We start from the raw sequence: 24,246 nt of genomic DNA on the forward strand, positions 1-24,246 counted from the left end.
TCTAGCTTCACCCTTCAATCCGGAGCTGTTGTGTTGTTGAAAACCATATATAGAAATTTTGAGTTATAAAACAAGTTGTCACAATGACATTAAACCAACAATGAATAAACAAAATTACAACAAATATTGCCTAAAATTGCCAAATGCCATCACAATAAATAGGGAATTTCTCAAATCCATGACATCATCACCTCTTCCAAATCATATCTGATCTCCCACAGTCTTCATTATCTAACTAATCTCTATAGAGACCAAGTTGAACCATTTAAAATTTGTTCTGAAGAAATGGCCATGTCCAAGACGTTTACACTTTGCATCGTTGCTGTCTTGGTGTGCTCAGTTTGCATCGAAACAGTGAGTACAAAGTCCATTGGTTATCCAGCCGTAAGGCAGGATAAGCCTGTTCATTGTAGGGAGTCACGTTGCCTGCCGCCACCATCTAGTCCTTATAGCAGAGGTTGTGAGACAGAGGAGAAGTGCCGAGGTGTTCGTAAATTGAAATAAATCTTCACAACAACAAGAGATTGATGAAGCTTCAAGTGAGTACCAAAAATCTACCCTTTTCAGCTGAAGATGCCGGGTATCCATTATTTTATATATATATATAGACACACACACACTATATATATATATTGTTCTTTATCTAATCTCATTGTGAGATTAGTATGATGTAATCGCGAAAAAGCCTCTTATTCATAACTATTCAATTCATAATTGTTTCTAAATACAAAGAAGTTCAGCTTTCTTTCTTTATTATCCACATCAATGACTATTACATGAAATTAGGGGTGGGCACGGTGCGGTTCGATGCGGTTCCACCCCTAAATTGGAACCGGAACCGAAATATATTAACGGTTCGATTCGGTGCGGTTCCACTTAAATTTATGACTAGAACCTTACGGTTCGGTCTACACCGGTTCCGATTCGGTTTTTGCCGGTTTACGGTTCCTAATAATAAATTATTTGAACACCAAATCATTATGCATTCAAATACATCTTCTAAAACTGATTACATAAAGTTGCATACAACACATCTTTTTTAATGCAAATGTCTTTGGTAGTGGCACCAAGTCAACAAAAAGAGACAACTAAAATACATATGCACTGGTCAATCAGTCAACAAACAAAAAAATGATGAAACAAATTGCAAGTTTTCGGACTTCAAAGAGCAAGCAAGAAGCAGCAGCTCCTGTACACAATTTTTCAACCTATTTTTCAACCTATTATACCATGACATGTGTGTGTATATATAATTTATTTATTTATTATTAATAAAACGGTTCGGTTCGGTTCGGCCGGTTCTTGGTCATTCGAAACCGGAACCGGAATCGATTTGAACGGTTCGGTTCGGTTTTTCACTCAAAGTTGACTTTTCCGGTCAACACGGTTTTTTTCGGTTTTTTTTCTTACGGTTCGATGCGGTTTTGCGGTTTTTATGCCCACCCCTACATGAAATTGGCAAATATTGAATTCAATACAGCGCATGTAGCAAAAAAGTATTGAGTTTCGTTGTTTCTGAACTGGCGACATATTTGGAAAAGCAACGACTCCAGACAAAGAACTAGTTGATTCTTATTAACCAAGTTTATATGTCAACTCGATCTAGTATTCAGGTAACTAGGTCGCCAAAAGAGAGATAACTCTAGACCAAAACGTGGTTATTGTTGGTAACCAAGTAATGCCACATTTGACCATGTATACGACTAATTGGGTCATCTTGTTCGTTTTGAGCAATTTGAACAATTTGCGAATCAAATGTTATTATTTTTCAGATTGGTGTGTGTACCAAAGAGCTGGCAGGTTGCTAGGATTTTCATTTCTTTTATCATTTCTTAATTCTATGATATGTATTCCATCTCATCGAATCCTGTTTAGTAATCCCCATTGTCCTCTAGTTATCTTATTTGTTCCAAAGATCAAATGGCCACGTCTAACACATTAACCCGTGCGTCGTTGCTCAATTGTTGCACTCTGTTTGCATTGAAACAACGAATACAAAAAGTCTCAAAATATTTGCCCATGGATCACGACCAGGCTTTTCGCTGCAAAGGGTGACGATGAATGCTTCATCACCGAACTCATATACAATAATTGTGAAGGGGAGAACAAGTGCGTAGCTAGTCATAAATTAGAATAAGTCTTCTGAAACACAAGAGATAATGATCTTTAAGACATTACCATTATGTACATATTTACTATATAGTTCTTCATCTAACTATTTTGTAAATATGATGTGATTATATCGCACAATCTTATTTCTTCATTCATCAAATGACGATAGTTCTTTGAAGACAAATTCTTCGTTGACCAAGTAGTCAGCGATTTTGTAAAGAAATGCGGTAAACACATCACTCTAATTTGTAAAAACTGATCATGGACACATACTCTTATCAGAAATTCATGGGACGGATTGATCTTTGTATCCAGTAGATATGTGAAAGCTACAAATGTATGCTAAAATAGCTACCATCAGAACTTGTCTATTACAATAACAAGCTTACTGGTTTATACATGAGCACAAAAATAGCTTGCAAACAGTTCAAAACAGAAAATCTTAACATTGCTTTTTTAACATGTAACTTTGCTACATCAGTGGAGAGAGATCTCTCCATATGAAACTAGCAAAATGGAAATATGTGGTCATCTGCACGATCTTGGAAAAACAGCAAATTTGTGTCCTCATTAGTTTGTCGCCATTTAAGGTTTTAACAGTGCTGAAATGATCAATCGGATATCGGGCAACAATATATATGCTACATACAGCTTAACCTTAACCGGTTTAGCTGCTTATCCAAACAACTTTGTGACACTAGTAGAACTTCGAGGGAAAAAAACACACAAACTTGTAAGGTTTAGTTCAATGTTCTTCTTTCAGAACAATCACACTTCTAAACTGAAAGTCAAAATTTAACTGGTTCCCCTACTTGAGATTTTCAAATTTTACGAGTAACTGTTGATAAAGTTCACTACTTCTAAACAGTGCGAAAAATATACCTATACATACCACATTGTCCGAATGAGGATCCATGACATTTCTTAAAACATGTTATCCATTTGCGTGTTCCTTGTTTCATCCACCTAATGGTGTGTATTTTGATGTGTGTATTTTTCTTATCAGAATGCAAGGACAGGACAGTGGCAACGGCGGAACCATTGAATATAGTGGATTTTCCTAACCCTTAATTGTGCTGCACTAATACTTGCTTAAATATTTTGTATGATCGAGCTACGAAGTAATGAAATTATGTGGTAGAAGATAAACACCATAAGATATGTTTTGGTCTACTACGACCTTAAGTTTGCAGCTGAAAAGATATGGAAAGTTGGTGATTAATGTAGTGACATGGAAACATTCTTTCTTCAATATCTTCTTACTATCCCTTAATTTCACTTTGGATACCCATTTGTTCATTTTTGTTTTAAATTTTGTTAAATTAAAAAAAAAAAAAAAAAAAAAAAAAGACATTTCGACAACTTTATCTTTTTTACAAAACTAAGAACCGAGTTCAAAGGCGAAAAGAATTTCTAGCTTCACCCTTCAATCCAGAGCTGTCGTGTTGTTGAAAACCATATATAGAAATCTTGAGTTATAAAACAAGATGTCACAAAGACATTAAACCAACAATGAATAAACAAAATTACAACAAATATTGCCTAAAATTGCCAAATGCCATCACATTAAATAGGGAATTTCTCAAATCCATGACATCATCACCTCTTCCAAATCCCATCTGATCTCCCGTAGTCCTTATTATCTAACAAGTCTCTATAGAGACCAAGTTGAACCATATAAAATTTGTTCTGAACAAATGGCCATGTCCAAGACGTTTGCACTTTGCATCGTTGTTGTCTTGGTGTGCTCGGTTTGCATCGAAACAGTGAGTACAAAGTCCATTGGTTATCCAGTCGTAAGGCAGGATGAGCCAATTCATTGTAGGGAGTCACGTTGCCTGTCGCTGCCATCTAGTCCTTATAGCAGAGGTTGTGAGACGGAGGAGAAGTGCCGAGGTGTTCGTAAATTGAAATAAATCTTCACAACAACAAGAGATTGATGAAGCTTCAAGTGAGTACCAAAAATCTACCCTTTTCAGCTGAAGATGCCGGGTGTCCATTATATACACACACACACACACACACACACTATATATATATATATATTGTTCTTTATCTAATCTCATTGTGAGATTACTATGATGTAATCGCGAAAAAAGCCTCTTATTCATAACTATTCAATTCATAATTGTTTCTAAATACAATGAAGTTCAACTTTCTTTTTTTATTATCCGTAGCAATGACTATTACACGAATCTGGCAAATATTGAATTCAATACAGTGCGTGTAGCAAAAAAGTATTGAGTTTCGTTGTTTCTGAATTGGCGACATATTTGGTAAAGCAATGACTCCAGACAAAGAACTAGGTGATTCTTATTAACCAAGTTTACACTTTGCATCGTTGCTGTCTTTGTGTGCTCGGTTTACATCGAAACAGTGAGTACAAAGTCCATTGGTTATCCAGTCGTAAGGCAGGATGAACCGATTCATTGTAGGGAGTCATGTTGTCTATCGCCGCCATCTAGTCCTTATAGCAGAGGTTGTGAGATGGAGGAGAAGTGCCGAGGTGTTCGTAAATTGAAATAAATCTTCACAACAACAAGAGATTGATGAAACTTCAAGCGCTTACCAAAAATCTACCCTTTCCAGCTGAAGAGGCCAGGTGTCCATTCTTATATATATATATATAGACACACACACACACACATACTATGTATATATTGTTCTTTATCTAATCTCATTGTGAGATTAGTATGATGTAATCGCGAAAATCCTCTTATTCATAACTATTCAATTCATAATTGTTTCTAAATACAATCAAGTTTAGCTTTCTATTTTTATTATCCGCATCAATGACTATTACACGAATCTGGCAAATATTGAATTCAATACAATGCATGTAGCAAAAAAAAATATTGAGTTTCATTGTTTCTGAACTGGCGACTTATTTGGAAGAGCAATGACTCCAGACTAAGAACTAGTTGATTCTTATTAACCAAGTTTATATGTCAACTCGATCTAGTATTCAGGTAACTAGGTCGCCAGAAGAGAGATAACTCTAGACAAGAACTAGGTTATTGTTGGTAACCAAGTAATGCCGTATTTGACCATGTATACGACTAATTGGGTCATCTTGTTCGTTTTGAGCAATTTGAACAATTTGCGAATCAAATGTTATTATTTTTCATATTGGTGTGTGTACCAAAGAGCTAGCAGGTTGTTAGGATTTTCATTTCTTTTATCTTTTCTTAATTCGACGATATGTATTCGATCTTTTCGAATCCTGTTTGATAATCCCCATTGTCCTCTAGTTATCTTAATTGTTCCAAAGATCAAATGGCCACGTACAACACATTTACTCGTTGAATCGTTGCTTAGTTGTTGTGCTCTGTTTGCATTGAAATGACGAATACAAAAATTCTCAAAATATCTCCCCATGGATCACGACCAGGCTTTTCGTTGCAACGGGTGACGATGCATGCTTCATCATCGAACTCATATACAATGATTGTGAGGGGGAGAACAGGTGCGTAGCTGGTCTTAAATTAGAATAAGTCTTTTGAAACACAAGAGATAATGATCTTCGAGACATTACCGTTATGTACATATTTACTATATAGTTCTTCATCTAACTATTTTTGCGAATATGATGTGATTATAATGCACAATCTTATTTCTTTGTTCATCAAATGACGATTGTTCTTTCAAGTCTAATTCTTCGTTGACCAAGTGGTCAGTGATATTGTAAACAAATGTGGTAAACACATCACTCTAATTTGTAAAAAAAAGATCTTGGGCACATACTCTTATCAGACATTCATGGGACGGATTAATCTTTGTAACCACTAGATATGTGAAAGCCACACATATACACTAAAATAGCTACCATCAGAACCTGTCTATTACAATAACAAGCTTACTGGTTTATCCATGAGCACAGAAATAGGTTGCAAAAAGTTGAAAATAGAAAATCTTAACATTGCCTTTTTAACTGTAACTTTGCTACGTCAGTGGAAACAGATCTCTCCATATGAAACTATCAGAATGGAAATATGTGGTCATCTGCTACGATCTTGGAAAAACAGCAAATCTGTGTCCTCGTTAGTTTGTCGCCATTTAAGGTTTTAATAGTGCTGAAATGATCAACTGGATATCGGGCAACAATATATATGCTACATGCAGCTTAACCCTAACCAGTTTAGCTGTTTATCCAAACAACTTTGTGACACTAGTAGAACTTTGAGGGAAAAAAAACACAAACTTGTAAGGTTTAGTTCAATGTTCTTCTTTCAGAACAATCACACTTCTAAACTGAAAGTCAAAATTTAACCGGTTCCCCAACTTGAGATTTTCAAATTTTATGAGTAACTGTTGATTGAGTTCACTACTTCTAAACTGTGCGACAAATATACCCATACATACCACATTGTCTGAATAAAGATCCATGACATTTCTTAAAACATGTTACCAATTTACGGGTTCCTTGTTTCATCCACCTAATGGTGTGTGTATTTTTCTTATCAGGAATGGAAGGACGGTGGCAACGGAGGAGGCATCGAACATAATGCATTTTCCTAACCCTTAATTGTGCTTCACTAATACTTGCTTAAATATTTTGTACGATCAAGCTACGGAGTACTGAAATTATGTGGTAGAATATAAACTTCATAAGATATGTTCTGGTCTACTACGACCTTAAGTTTGCAGCTGCAAAGATATGGAAAGTTGGTAATTAATGTAGTGACATGGAAACATTCTTTCTTCAATATCTTCTTGCTATCCCTTAATTTCACTTTGGATACCCATTTGTTCATTTTTGTTTTTAATTTCTTAAATTAAAAACAAAAACATTTCGACAACTGTATATTTTTCTCAAAACTAAGAACCCGGTTCAAAGGCGAAACGAATTTCTAGCTTCACCCTTCAATCCAGAGCTGTCGTGTTGTTCAAAACCATATATAGAAATTTTGAGTTATAAAACAAGTTGTCACAAAGACATTAAACCAACAATGAATAAACAAAATTACAACAAATATTGCCTAAAATTGCCATATGCCATCACCTTAAATAGGGAATTTCTCAAATCCATGACATCATCACCTCTTCCAAATCCCATCTTATCTCCCACAGTCCTCATTATCTAACAAGTCTCTATAGAGACCAAGTTGAACCATTTAAAATTTGTTCTGAACAAATGGCCATGTCCAAGACGTTTACACTTTGCATCGTTGCTATCTTGGTGTGCTCGGTTTGCGTCGAAACAGTGGGTGCAAAGTCCATTGGTTATCCAGTCGTAAGGCATGATCAGCCAATTCATTGTAGGGAGTCACGTTGCCTGTCGCCGCCATCTGGTTCTTATAGCAGAGGTTGTGAGACGGAGGAGAAGTGTCGAGGTGTTCGTAAATTGAAATAAATCTTCACAACAACAAGACACTGATGAAGCTTCAAGTGATTACCAAAAAAACAACCCTTTTCAGCTGAAGAGGCCGGGTGTCCATTCTTTTATATATATACTATATATATTGTTCTTTATCTAATCTCATTGTGAGATTAGTATGATGTAATTGCGAAAATGCCTCCTATTCATAACTATTCAATTCATAATTGTTTCTAAATACAATGAAGTTCAGCTTTCTTTCTTTATTATCCACATCAATGACTATTACACGAATCTAGCAAATATTGAATTCAATACAGCGCATATAGCGAAAAACTATTGAGTTTCGTTGTTTCTGAACTGGCGACATATTTGGAAAAGCAACGACACCAGACAAAGAACTAGTTGATTTTTATTAACCAAGTTTATATGTCAACTCGATCTAGTAACCAAGTTTCCAAAGATCAAATGGCCATGTCCAACACATTTACCCTTGCGTCGTTGCTCAATTATCGTGCTCTGCTTGTATTGAAATGACGAATTCAAAAATTCTCAAAATATCTGCCTATTGATCGCGACCAGGCTTTTCGTTGCAAGGGGTGATAATGCATGCTTCATCATCGAACTCATATACAATGATTGTGAAGGGGAGAACAGGTGCGTACCTGGTCTTAAATTAGAATAAGTCTTCCGAAACACAAGAGATAATGATCTTCAAGACATTACCATTATGTTCATATTTACTATATAGTTATTCATCTAACTGTTTTGTAAATATGATGTGATTATAACGCACAATCTTATTTCTTCATTCATCAAATGACGATAGTTCTTTGAAGACTAATTCTTCGTTGACCAAGTGGGCTGCCATTTTGTAAACAAATGCGTTAAACACATCACTCTAATTGGTAAAAAATGATCATGAACACATACACTTCTCAAAAATTCAAGGGACAGATTGATTTTTGTAACCGGTTGATATGTGAAAGCTACAAATATACGCTAACATAGCAACCATCAGACTTGTCTATTACAATAACAGGCTAACTGGTTTATACATAAGCACGGAAATAGGTTACAAACAGTTCAAAATAGAAATCTGTGTCCTCGTTAATTTGTCGCCATTTAAGGTTTTAACAATGCTGAAATGATTACCTAGATTTCAGCTAACAATATATATGTTACAGGCTGCTTTAACCTTAACCAATTTTGATGCTTATCCAAACAACTCTATGACACTAGTAGAACTTTGAGGGAAAAAACACACAAACTTGTAAGGTTTAGTTCAATGTTCTTGTTTTAGAACAGTTACACTTCTAAACTGAACGTCAAAATTTAACTGGTTCCCGCGCTTGAGATTTTCAAATTTTACAAGTAACTATTGATTGAGCTCACTACTTCTAAACAGTGCAACAAATAAACCCATACATACCACATTGTCTGAATGAGGATCCATGACATTTCTTAAAACATGGTACCAATTTGCGGTTTCTTGTTTCATCCACCTGATGATGTGTGTTCTTTTCAAAAATGGAAGGATAGTGGCAACGGAGGAAGCATTGAAGATAATGGATTTTCCTAACCCTTCATTGTGCTTCCCTAATACTAGCTTAAATATTTTGTATGATCAAGCTACGAAGGAATGAAATTCTGTGGTAGAAGATAAACTTCATAAGATATGTTCTGGTGTACTATGACCTTAAGTTTGCAGCTGCAAAGATATGGAAAGTTGGTAATTAATGTGGTGACATGGAAACGTTGTTTCTTTAATATCTTCTTGCAATCCCTTTATTTCACTTTGGTTGCCCATTTGTTCATTTTTGTTTTTAATTTCTTAAATTTAAGGAATAAAAAGCATTTCGACAACTGTATATTTTTTGCAAAACGAAGACCCCGATTCAATGGCGAAACAAATTTCTAGCTTCACCCTTCAATACAAAGCTATCGTGCTGTTGAAAACCATATATAGAAATTTTGAGTTATAAAACAAGATGTCACAAAGACATTAAACCAACAATGAATAAACAAAATTACAACAAATATTGCCTAAAATTCCCAAATGCCATCACATTAAATAGGGAATTTCTCAAATCCATGACATCATCACGTCCTCCAAATCCCATCAAATCTCCCACATTCCTCATTATCCGACTAGTCTCTATAGAGACCAAGTTGAAACATTGAAAATTTGTTCTGAAGAAATGGCTATGTCCTAGACGTTTACACTTTGCATCGTTGCTATCTTGATGTGCTCGGTTAGTATCGAAACAGCGAGTGCAAAATCCATTGGTTATCCATTTATCAGGCACGACCAGCTGATTCATTGTAGGGAGTCACGTTGCTTGTTGCCGCCATCTAGTCTTTATAGCATAGGTTGTGAGACTGAGGAGAAGTGCCAAGTAAACCTGGCATTCGTGTCGTTTTTTCCGTGTTCGTGTCGTTTTCGTGTCATACCCGATATCTTAACAGGTCGTGTCATGTAACATCTGTTAAAATAAAAGGGTAAAATGACCCGACTCGAAATTGACTCGATAATATTAGCAAGTAATATGATCCAACATGTTACCTATTAAGGAATATATTTTAAATCAATAAATAATCAAATGAAAAACATAATACTAAATAAGTATATACATACTATATTGTCACATCCAAAACATAAAAACGCATTTTTCTTTTGAGTATATATTCACATACCCAAAATAAGAGTATAATAAAAAACACATTAGAACATTACAAAATATTAAATATTCCAAAGGGATTAGGGCTTTTGTTTTGATCAAATGGTAAAATTGGAAAATATTGGAATAGAGAAGGGGTTTTTTCATCCAAAAAAGTTCTAATAATATAAGTGAAATAGAATCCAACGGTACAGATTTACTCTCATTTATCTTATGGTTGTTATTTAAGTAAAGTCTTTAATAGTTTTTTAATTAATGTAGAAGTGTAAAAAATATATAAACATTCGTGATGACAAGCTTTAACCGTTAATTGTTGTTTACATTTACGCTTAACTTAGAAATTCGTCACTATAATCATAAATTAGAATAATTCTTCCGAAACACAAGAGATAATGATCTTCAAGACATTACCATTATGTACAAATTTATTATATAGTTCTTCATCTAACTATTTTGTAAATATGACGTGATTATAACGCACAATTTTGTTTCTTCATTCATCAAATGACGATAGTTCTTTGAAAAATAATTCTTCGTTGACCAAGTAGTCAGCGATTTTGTACACAAATGCGGTAAACACATCACTCTAATTCATTAGAAAATGATCATGAACACATACTCATATCAGAAATTCAAGATACGGATTGATCTTTGTAACCGGTAGATATGTGAAAGCTACAAATATCGCTAGCATAGCTACCAATAACGGGGCTAACTAGTTTATACATAAGCACATAAATTGGTTGCAAACAGTTCAAATAGAAAATCTTAACATTGCCTTTTCAACATGTAACTTTGCTACATCAGTGGAGACAAACCTCTCCATTTGAAACTAGCAGAATTGAAATATGTGGTCATCTACTACAATCTTGGAAAACCCGCAAAATAGTGTCCTTGTTCGTTTGTCGCCATTTAAGGTTTTAACAGTGCTAAAATGATCAACTGGATATCGGCCAACATTATATATGCTACAGGCAGCTTAACCTTAATAAACAGTTTACTTGTAGAACTTTGAGAGAAAAAACACACAAAATTGTAAGGTTTAGTTCAATGTTCTTGTTTTAGAACAATTACACTTCTAAGCCGAAAATCAAAATTTAACTGGTTCCCGTGCTTGAGATATTTTCAAATTTTACGAGTAATTGTTGAATGAGCTCACTACTTCTAAACAGTGCAACAAATATACCCATACATACCACATTATCTGAATGAGGATCCATGACATTTCTTTAAACATGTTACCAATTTGTGGGTTTCTTGTGTCATCCACCTGATGATGTGTGTATATTTCTTTTCATAATTAATCTTGAAATGTGTAGCCTTGAAGTAGCCCACCTTGCCGAAAGAACCACCTTGACAATACAAAGGTGGAAGATATTTGTCACTTTTGCGATCGAAAGAAGACATCTCAAAGTCTCTACAAAAAGCACGAAGAAAAATATTCAGAGGGCAGCTCGCGAGAAGAGAATTCAAAATAATAATAATAATAATAATAACAACAATAATAATATGTGTGTGTGTGTGTGTGTAAAGAGAACCACACGGCCCAATGGCCCTAGGTCCTTACCCACGCGGCCCAGCGAAAATGAAGGCCCGTCCCTCCTCCCTTTCCTTTTCTTCACTCGCCAGGCGCTCTAAACAGGCCCCAAGGCCTGCGGCCCAATTCAACATAGAGGGGGCCGAGTGCCCCGCGCCTCTCTCCCTCTCCGCTACAACCCAGCGGGGCCTCTCGGCCCAACCTCTCTCACTCCATCTCGCCTGCTACAGCAGACCCAAGTTTGCTCCACTAAGCTTGGCTTGTGTTGAGCTCACTTAAGAGGGGCTAAAGCCCTACAACTCACCCAGCCGAGCACCCCCGTGCTCCACCTAACCCGTGCCACGCCACCAAGCAGCCCCGTGGCTCCTTGTCGTGTGTCACTTACACCCACGGCCCTTGTCAAGCTAATTTTTTCAAGTCCCAAGACTTCCAAAAAATTCAAGAAAAAGAAAATTCAATTTTTTTCTTACCTTGGTGCAACATGAAGAAGAAGAAGAACTACAATGAGAGACAACTCTTTGCAAGGGCAAGAAAAGAAGAACGCTAGGGGAGGGGGAATAAAAATTTCCTCTAGCTTCTCTTCCTTGTTGGAATAAAGATTGCTCTCCAAACTTATTTAATCCTCTGCTTAAGGCAGAATTAAATAAGTATTAAGGGTAATTATTTTCTTTTCCTAGAAGAAGTCTATCTTCAAACCAAAGATCAAGTTCAAATTGGGAAACAACTTCACAAGCCTAAGCAACTTGGGATTCCTACACCTACAATCATTTTCCTACATAGTAGGTGTAAGGGCATTTGTGGAACCTAAAATAATCCCAAAAATTCTAGAGGCGACACATGGACTTTTATTCAAGAAAGACAAGATTGCCCTCAATAAATGGGCAGGCATCTCAGATGCTCCCACGCGAAGCTCACATCCCTGGCACTACTACAAAATTATGTATAACTGGAATCAAAAAAACTGACAAAAAACGTATATTACTATCAAATTTTAAACAAAATCCGACATAAAATGGATGCAATGGCGGATATAATAAGCGACAGAATTACCAACGTAAGGAAATGAATTTTTCGACAGAAAATACTCTAAAATCGACAGAAATTGTGTCGGATATACCGGCAGAGAATATATTAATAATGAATAAATAAGAGCATTTTTGTCGTCTAAAACCAACAGAAGTTCTGTTGGATATAATTGACAAAGAATTTATTAATAAAAATAAATAAAAGCATTATTGTTGGATAAAACCGACAGAAAATATATTAATAATTAAAAATATATATAAACAACCACTTTCTGCATTTTCCATATCCCCTCCATTCACTGCATTTTCCATATTCATAGTAAGATCAGACATTCACATTCTATTAGAATCACTCAGTCACATCATTGTTTGTTTCTACCTGCACACATTCACATTCCATTAGAATCACTCAATCACAGCAAGCATTGCTCATTCAATTGAATATCTCCCTGAAATCGAATGAAAATCGAAATACTTACAGTGTTGATGAGATCTATGATAATGGAGAGCTCCTGGTGCGCTAGCTGCAAGTTCTCCACCATGCTCTGCCATTGTTGTGAAATCAAATAGTTAAACCCTAAAAAGCACCACTGCAAATAGCATAAGAAAATCGAAATTAACCCTAAAGAAATTGGGAGAGAAGATATGAAAAGGGAATACCTTTTGGCCCTTTGAGTTATTGGTAAAAAAACCCAACAAAGCAAAAGCCTCCAACTCCAAAGACTGTTGTGGGATTTTGAAGAGAGCGAGAGAAAGAGAGAAAATATCAAAAGAAATGAAGCAAGAGTCACCACAATACATCAAAAGCCTCCAACTCCAAAGACTGTCGGTTAAACCCACGAATTCAACCTTACATTAGCCCAACAATACATTAAAAGTCTAAATCAAGCTAAATCCCAAGAAGACGGTCACCACCTAGCTTCGAACTTAACAACATTCGCCAGAATTCATTTTTGTGATGACATGCATGCATAGATTCAAAACAGAGATTAAACCCCAGAGATTTTCGACATAATACTCATCACATATGGATTAGAACCCACACAACCAAGAGGGGAAAATAATTCATACCTGAGATGGAGTTCGAGAAAGCTAAAGCTCTCAGCGTTAATGGCAGAGCACATGGTGATGCACCGATGATGCATGCAACGCTGTAGGTTGATTCCCCATGTCCCAAGGGTTCGAGGTTCATATTTTTTAAGGTTGATTTGGTCAGAATTGAGTGGAATGGTGGGGGTTCCTTCTCGGAGCTTAGAGAGAGGGAGAGTGTCGAGAGTTAGAGTTGGGTTTCAGAAAAATGAAAGAGATGAGTAGGGGCTAGATATGGGTATAACCCCACCCCATAAAACTTTCATTACTGTCGGTTAAAATCGACAAAAACATTTTTTAAAATATAAACCGACAGAAAATTTTCATTTATGTCGATTATAACCGACAGAAAAACAAAATGGCGGAAAAATTCCCTCCAAAATTTTGTTACGATTTTAAAAAATAAAATAATAATTGTTTGGTTTAATAAACAAATAAATAATATGTATTTAAATAGAATACGTTTTTAAAAATTAAATAAATAATTGTTTTTTTTTTGTCGAAAATAAATAATTGTTTGGTTTAATAGATAATAATCCATGTAAAATATGCAATAAAGAAACAAAAAGATAATTGTACAATGAAAATGTCATCACACAAACTAAATATTGTCTAATCAATACTTGAAAAACATAAATAAAAATTTAGCACAAATTACTTTACACACTTCAAAATTTAGGCAAATTTAACGAAGATATACATTCTACGAAACTAGTTTCAATGATCTAACCGTCAAACTTGTTTGTAGATACTACAAGATCACATACGTAAAAAAAGAGAAACATTTAGAGATTAAGTAACGGAACAAAAGTTTTCAACGGTTATAAAAGAAAAATCACAATTTAATGGTTATTTTAACTCCGATTTTGATGATTTTTTTACAGCTACACTCCTCGACCCTATAAGAATGCAATGAACGAATTAGATCTTCAATTTAAAATATTTACACTAGTGGATACCACAAAATCTTATTTTATACTTAATGGAAGTATAATATTAACTCTAAGTGTTTGTTTAATCTACCGTTTTGACACGATATGCATTCTATGAAACTTTTTTTCAACGATCCAACCGTCAAACTTATTTGTACACACTCCGAGATTGCATACATAAAAAATCGTAAAAAACAAACATTCAGAGATTATGTAACAGAACAAAAGTTTTCGATAGTTATAAACGAAAAATCACAATTTAACGGTTATTTTAGCTCCGATTTTGATGATTTTTTTACAGCTACACTTCTCAACCCTATAAGAATGCAATGAATGAATTTGATCTTCAATTTAAAATATTTACACTAGTGGATACCACAAAATCTTATTTTATACTTAATGGAAGTATAATATTAACTCTAAGTTTTTGTTAATCTACCGTTTTGACGCGAAATGCATTCTACAAAACTTTTTTCAACGATCCAACCATCAAACTTATTTGTACACACTCCGAGATTGCATACGTAAAAAATCGTAAAAAAAAAACATTCAGATATTACATAACGAAACAAAAAATTTCAACGGTTATAAACGAAAAATCACAATTTAACGGTTATTTTAGCTCCGATTTTAATGATTTTTTACAGCTACACTCATCGACCCTATAAGAATGCAATGAATAAATTTGATCTTCAATTTAAAATATTTACACTAGTGGATACCACAAAATCTTAGTTTATACTTAATGGAAGTATAACATTAACTCTTAAGTGTTTATTTAATCTACCGCTTTGATGCGGTACACATTCTACGAAACTTTTTTCAATGATCTAACCGTCAAACTTGTTTGTACACACTCCAAGATCACATACGTAAAAAATCACAAAAAACAAACGTTCAGAGATTAGGTAACAAAACAAAAGTTTTCAACGGTTATAAACGAAAAATGCAATGAACGAATTCGATCTTCAATTTAAAATATTTACACTAGTGGATACCATAAAATCTTATTTTATACTTAATGGAAGTATATTAACTCTAAGTGTTGGTTTAATATACAGTTTTGATATGATACGCATTCTACAGAACGTTTTTCAACAATCAACCTTCAAACTTGTTTGTACACACTCCAAGATCGCATATGTAAAAAATTGTAAAAACCAAACATTCAAAGATTAGTTAACGGAACAAAAGTTTTCGATGGTTATAAACGAAAAATCACAATTTAACGATTATTTGAGCACCGATTTTGATGATTTTTTGTAGCTACACTCCTCGATCCTATAAGAATGCAATGAATGAATTCGATCTTCAATTTAAAATATTTACACTAGCGGATAAATCTTATTTTATACTTAATGGAAGTATAACATTAACTCTTAAGTGTTTGTTAAATCTATCAATTTGATAGGATATGCATTCTACGAAACTAGTTTCAACGATCCAACCGTCAAATATGTTTGTATATACTTCGAGATAGCATGTGTAAAAAATTGCAAAAATAAAAATTAAGAGATTATTTTGGCAGCCGTCCAAAATTTTGCTTTGTTAGTGTCGATTATATCCGACAGGGCCATGAGTGAAATTTTTTTTTTTAAACATGTGTTTATTTATTTATTTTTAATCATTATAACATTTTAAAATAATAAAATCAGACATGATAGAGTACACCAGATATTCATGTGTGTTTATGTGCCAAACAATGTGCTTTGTGACGCATTGAAAAAATTTGTTGGAATTTCTTTGTATCTTGTTGCTTGCCTGTGAGAAAGCATAATCTTTATTACAAAAATGATAGAGCTTCAGATTGTAGTTTGTTATTATTATTCTCTTATAAAATTTATGGCTTGTGGGAATTGGGTTCATTAGACTTTAGGATCATGAGCGAAAAAAAAAATATTTAAAAATATGTGTTTATTTATTTATTTTTAATTAATATAACATTTTAAAATAATAAAATTTACATTTTTGTCGGTTATAACCACCAGAATACTAAAATAATAACCATCAGAAAGTAAAATAATAAAATAATCAATTTCTGTCGGTTATAACCGTCACCATTAACTTAAAAACTGCCAGAATCTGTCAAAAATATTATTAAAAAAAATTCAAAAATAATGTATGTTATAACCGACAAGATTTTTTTGATATCCGCAAGGAATTTATGTCGGATATAACCGGCATGATTTTTCTTATACCCGCCACTAATTAAATGAAGTGTCGGATATAATTTATCCGACAGGATTTTTCTAATATCCGCTACCATCATCCGCCACCTAAAGCTAATATAGTAGTCGTGTGGAGATCTCAGCAGCTGAATACGACTGGCCACAGCTCACCTGCATTTGGCAAGGAATTAAAGATAAGGATTAATTACCCAAAACCTTATCTTTAATACATTTCTAATTGAAGATTAATTCCAATCAAGTAAGTAATCCTAATTTAAATCAATTAGGGATAATTACCCCCATTATCTCAAGATATTATCTCCTATTAAATATCTTGGGAATATTTAGAGAATATCTCTCCATTAAACACTATATGGTCAGCCATATCCTTATAAATACCCCATATTCTACCAAATTTTCAGAGCTTTGGCAACCCTAAAAAAGCCCTAAACACTTTACTCTCTCAGATAAACTAACTTAGGCATCAGAGATTTGTTGACCTAACCCCCCCCCCCCACCTCGTGGGCGCGTGAGGCTTAGGTCTCTAATTAGAGGTGTTGATTGTTTTGCAGGTGCATTTTCGTCAAAACTGAATAAGGCATAAATTTGCATCGACACATAGGTTATTGATCCAAGGGTCGCGATGACTTGATCTGGGACGAACAATTGAACGATTGCTTCAAGTTTTGAGCTTGAAACAATGCTTGGATGGTCTTCACCTCAGAGTTACGGCAAAGATGGTGTAAATGTGAGATTTCGTTGATTCAAGGGTCTTGACGACTTGATCTTGAATCGGACGTCGTTACAAGTTTTTAGCTTGCAACAAAGTCTTGAAGGAATCGGCACAAGTGCTTGTTGATTCTTCAAGGGAATACCTCAGCTTTGGTCGAAAGAAAACTTTGGCTTTATTGTACGTTCTTTGAAGAGAGCTTTGGCAGCGTATTAGTCTTCAAAGATTTGTCAAAGGTTCTTCTGAAGGTAGAATTTCCGACCCCTTTGTGTGTCTTGGGTCCTTATATTTATAGACTTCCAAAGCCATGCCTTTGGATGGATTTGACCTTGATTTATGTCTTGATTCATCCATGGGAGAATTTAGGCATGTTTTGTGTCTTAATTTCAGCCACCTTTCTCACATTAGCTGAAATTTATAGGCCTTGTTGCCTATTTTGTAAGCAACCTTCAATTCTTGCTTGTTTTGCGAAGATGCTTTGGCTTTCTTTCCGGTTTTGAGAGATTTTGGACCCCTTTCTGATTTTAAAGGATTTCTTCCCCCTTTTGCCGAGTTTTATGCCACATATCATTGATGACATGTCCATTTGTGATGAGTTATATGCCACGTGGAGCTTTATGATTCATCATTTGTATGCAATGAAATTTACATGTTTACAAAAACACATCACAAAGATCTTCGAAGCCAGCAAGGCGGGTTCAACCCGATGACATGATCTGTGAATGGATCTTTGCTTTTAAATATTGGGAAACATTATTAGCACTCCAAAAATCTCATTCTACACTCCTCACAAGTGTATTTTTCTTTCTAATTATAGAAAGTTTGGAGTGCAAAATGAGATTTTTGGAGTGCCAATAACAATTCCCTAAATATTATATAATATTTAGTTTCCATTTATACATTTGAAAAAAACAATTCATACGTATGCCTAAATTAGACTAATGCTTATAAGAATTAGCAAAATAACGGAAAATTACGAAATTATCATAAATCCTAGGGGATATATAGGTATGTGTACTTTTATAAGATTTTAATTACAGCCATGATTAATATTTTATTTATTACTATTATGTCAATGTGAATTATCGAATCACTATGGCATGACTACATTTATGTTATCTGCTCATCATTTGCTGCACCGGTGTTAATACTTGCCCAGGCCAGGGCCAATCTTTCACGTGTATGTGCACATCGCACCGTACGCCCACTTTGGATCCATTGTAGGTGTCAGTCTTGTCCTAGATTGCTATAGGCAATTAGGACTTGTATGTGTTGCGCAAGGTGCCAATCTTCACGTGATTGTAGTACTAGAGCGTAAATTATTATTGCACCCAGTCTTGTTCATATCAGAATATCTTTGCATGAACTTGTGTATTAGCATGTGTCGATGAGCACTCGATATGATATGTTTGCTTATGCGAGATTATGTGATTATGGACGTCATGTACTTACTTACGAAATATTGTGCCGTATTGAATTCTTGAGATATTGCAGACTACGGTAACTATTTTCTTACTATACGTAGTATGTATATTTTGGAAACTATACTTGTTTTACGGTGTGGGGTTATTACGTTTTCGAAAAGGGTTCATTCCCACTCACATGCGCACTCTTGTATTTAGGCACTTTTAGGTTTAAATTTATTCACATTTTCCACATCATGGCTTCGTCACCCTCCGGGGTGTCGGCCAGCACAACTTGATTCAGAATCCAGGTGGACATTTTGGGTCGCGGTGTGTCATTCCAGATTTTATGTTTTTTCAATTTTATTTTTATTTTTACTATTAGTTAAAATCCACATAAGCATCCATGTCATTAAATGAATAGATAAGAACCCTTGGATGTTACAAAATTTAATGGTTACAAAGAAGTGTAAAAATATTTATCCCTTGATCCTATCTCATATATATATATATATACATATACATACATACATATATATATATATATATATGAGCAAAAAGGCATATTGAATGGCTCATTAAAAAAAGAAACAACAATACTTTGATAGCACGACGGATTGAGGGACCAATCTATAATTTTAAGGGTTGTTCTTGTCACCCTAATTAGACCGATAACCGAAATCTCTATTATTCTTCACCAATCAAGCTTTGAGGTGCATTTTCATTACCATCCAAATCTTTTGTCATTTTCCAGTAGAGGGAAGCATCAAATCGACTTCACCCAGTTCTACACCCTCCTTGCCATGTAGCAGGATCATCACCAAACAAAGTTACTTCTCAGGAAGGGAGCTCAGGAGAGTCGAGACCATGTATTCCGCACGCACTCTAGATTTAACAGTCCTGAAAGCACCTTAGTAGTAAAAAAAACCCCTTGCGCGACGAAACACACATCGTCGTGCATAGTTACTTTGCGCGATGAAACAAACATCATCGCTCAAAGTTACTTTGCGCGACGAAATTTTAAACTTTGTCACGCAAAGTCTTTACAAAAATAAAAAATTATTTTTTAAAAACCTTTGCACGACGAAATTCAAATATTGCATCGCCTAAACCCATTTATTTTCTTTTTTTATTTAATTTTATATTATAAATTTTAAAATATAGTTATTCTCATAAGTTTTTATTATTTTTTAAAAACGACGAATATCAATATTTCGTCACCTAAACCCTATTTACTTGTTTTTATTTAATTTTATATTTTATATTGTTAAACTAAATTATTATTTTTTTGCCCAATGAATCAACATTTGGTTGCCTAACCCCTATTTATTTTAATTTATTTATATTTTAAATTATAAAATAAAATCATTTTCTTTTTTATTATTTACAAAAAATTTAAAAAAATAATTTTTCGCAATGAACATATATTTTGTCACTCAAAATCCTTAAATTTGGGTGGGCGCCAAAAATGGGATGTGTTGCGCGACGAATGAGCAACCAACACTTCGTCGCCCAAAATCCTAAAAATTTGGGCAGATGCCAAAAATGGGACGCAAGAAGTTTTATTTTTAAATTTTTTTTTTAAGACTTTGCGCAACCAATATTTCGTCTTGCAAACTCGTATCATTCGTCGCACAAAGTGATACAGTTTTTAAAACCAAAATAACTTCCTCCACAATTTTCTCAATGTCTTTCTCAATTCTCTCACTTCTCCTCTCTCACATTCACTCCTCTCACTTAATCTCTCTTCTCTATCTCTCACTCTCACTCACTTTCTCATCTCTCTATCACTATCTCCTCTAACTCTCTCACACTCACTCCTCTCTCTCATTCTCACTCACTCTCAATCTTGCCAAAAGGTATTTTCTCCCCAATTTTTTTTTTTTTCATTACTATGTGTTTTTGGAGTTAATTAATTGGGTTTGGTGTGGGGTGCAGTTTGGGGTAGGATTTGGGGTATGCCAATTTTAGGGGAGATAATGTCAATTTTTTGGTATTATTTTATGTTGTTTTTTTGGTTATTTGACCATGCATGTTTGTTTTGTTCGTAGGGAATCGTTGAGACTTTGACGGCGAAAGTTGAGGATTAGGACACTACAAGACCATGTCCCCCGCCACTACCACCACATTAGACTTGTATTAGGATTTTCTTATTGTACTTTGTTAATTTATGTGTACATTTTTAATATAATATATATTATGGATAATTTGATCACTACTTTTCATATGTAATTTTATTTTGAATATGTCAACTTAAATTAAAGTAATTAAAAAAATAATAAAGGTACAATTAAATAAAATTAAAAATTTGAAAATTTGAAAAATCTTGCGCTACCAAATATTTCGTCTCGCAAACAATTAATTTCGTTGCTCAAAATATTAAATTAATTTAATTAAATAAATAAATTGTGACATCCCATATCGCCCAGGGGAGTGGATCATGTAAGCTTTATATGTATATTCCCATCTCTACCTAGAACGAGGCATTTTGGGAGCTCACTGGCTTCGGGTTCTATCAGAACTCCGAAGTTAAGCAAATTCGCGCGAGAGCAATCCCAGGATGGGTGACCCACTGGGAGGTTCTCGTGTGAGTTCCCAGAAACAAAACCGTGAGGGCGTGGTCGGGACCCAAAGCAGACAATATCATGCCACGGTGGAGTCGAGCCCGGATGTGGTGGGGGCCCGGGCTGGGATATGACAATTTGGTATCAGAGCCAATCCCTGGCCGAGTGTGCCGATGAGGACATCGGACCCTTAAGGGAGGTGGATTGTGACATCCCATATCGCCTAGGGGAGTGGATCCTGTAAGCTTTATATGTATATTCTCATCTCTACCTAGCACGAGGCCTTTTGGGAGCTCACTGTCTTCGAGTTCCATCGGAACTCCGAAGTTAAGCGAGTTCGTGCGAGAGCAATCCTAGGATGGGTGATCCACTGGGAGGTTCTCATGTGAGTTCCGAGAAATAAAACCGTGAGGCCGTGGTCGGGGGCCCAAAACGAACAATATCGTGTTACGATGGAGTCGAGCCTGGGATGTGGTGGGGGTCCGGATCGGGATGTGACATAAATAATAAAAAACCAAAAAATTTGTGTGACGAAATATTTCGTCTCGCAAAGGCACTTTGCAGGACAAATATTTATTTTCATCGCGCAAACCCTATCATAATGAGCTTTGCATGACCAATCATGCTTGACAAAAATTTTGTCTCGCAAGGTTTTGAGCGACAAAATCATACTTTGCGCAACAAATCTTATTTCGTTGCGCAAAGTGTTTTTTGTAGTAGTGCTATTAAACTTAAATTAAGATGTCACTAGGATATCCCCTTACCCTCACTTGCCACGTTCTTCCAATCAATTTTTTTGACTTGATACATGTTGACATACTTTAAGCATATCACAAACTTGACCAAAACTCTAATTTGTAACGCAGGTTATATTGCCCTCATGGCGTCGAGCTTTCCTAAAGAAACGGTTTATATGATACCTGTTTGCTCCCTAAATTCACCATGGGGCTCGCAAGCAAGCCGGGAATTTACTCAAACATGAAATTGGAGGGTGCGAGCATGCCACTACTAGATGCCGCTAGTAGATGGGTTTTGAATGATTGAGGTTGCGCCTGAGTTCGACTTCTGACCAAGAGATTGTGCCATTGAGTGGGAGTGGCTCAAATCGAAGTTCTTTCTTTGCCTTAAAGATAAGGACTTTACTTATATGGAGAAATGTAAGTACAACTAAATGACAAGGTTGCTGTAAATGACAGAGGAAAGTAAATGACTGAAAATGAGTTGTACATAAACTACAAAGGAGATCAATACTACCGGATGAGTAACAGAGCTAATAAACTAGACAAAAGATAGCTTTTCTAAGGAATCTATTGCTAAAAGAACTGGGATTTGGGCTGATTACAGCTTTTGAATGCAAATCTGGCTTAAGAGCAGAGTTTGTATGTTTGTTTGTTTGATTAGTTGAGTATCCTTGTCTCTAGGGCCTCTTCTTCCTTTTATAGGCAAATTAGCCCGATTGCTGTAACTTTGTTATTACCCAAAAACACTTGGAGGGTAGTGAGTCATCAACTTTTTACTTGTAATGCCACTGAAAAGTGTTCTTTGGCTGGTAGTAGGTTAGTCTCCATCACTTGTCACTTCAATGGCAAGCATGTGGCTTGCATTTTTTATTAGAAGGCTTCAATTTGTTTCTGGGCTTAGTGCTAGCCTTCGGGCAAGTCTCCTTTAATTAGGTATTCTTGGGCTTTTCTTCATCTAAGTCCAATGTTCAAATATTAACCCAAACAATACCAATTAACATTATGGAGTTTATCAACACTAAATTTCCTAGCCTAGACTCGAAATCCAAAAGCTCGAAAAGAATAGAAAGGAACACCAAATTTTCGTGTTACAATACACCAAATACACCCAAAACTCACAACTCACAAACACCATTTCTAAAACTTGATGACTCTCCAAAAGCATTCTAATACTTCTTTCAAGTTTGGTGACTCCAAATTGTTGGATGCTGACTATACTTCTAGAATTCTATTTAGCTAGGGTCTTTTCAACCTCTCCAAATTGTATAATAGGAACAATGAAGGTTACCAAAACTTTCCTCTTTCCCTTCTCTCTTAATTGGAAATGGATCCTCTCCAAATCCTTTTCCCTCTTAAGTAGCTGCATCTTTAAAAGGATGGAGGGAGGAGAAATTAATTGGATACTTGAACTTCAAATTTGGCATATAAGAGCATCTCCAAAAGAGATGTCAAATTTTGAATATAAAATTTAACTTTGACAGTCAATGTAGCATTTTGACATTTTTTAAAGTTTTATTTCCACCCGATATGTCAAATTAAATTATTATTTTATTATATTATAATATAATTAATTAATTTAATAAAGGGCATTTAATAATTATTAAATCTGGACTGTTCACATTTTTTTTTTCAACAAAAGAGGACCGTTCACTTACCTCAATTGAACAAAAGAGAATGGGTCAACAACAACAACACTAATTGCAATAATGATTAAATCAATAAAAAAACTAATAGAAAGTATTAATAATTAATTTTGAAGCTGCTGTCAAATTTAACAGCAACCCTCTTACTGCCAATCCATGTCATCGTCACATAGGATCTGACATTTCAGTTGAAGAACATTAGTGTGGCTTTTTTTTACCATTATAACTTATGTGGACATTTTAACATCTCCTTTAAATATATTCTAATTAGGGATACTTTGGATGCGGTCCCTAATCCTTAACAT

This window comes from Pyrus communis, chromosome 7, assembly GCF_963583255.1.
Source record: "Pyrus communis chromosome 7, drPyrComm1.1, whole genome shotgun sequence".
In the NCBI taxonomy this organism is placed as follows: domain Eukaryota; kingdom Viridiplantae; phylum Streptophyta; class Magnoliopsida; order Rosales; family Rosaceae; genus Pyrus; species Pyrus communis.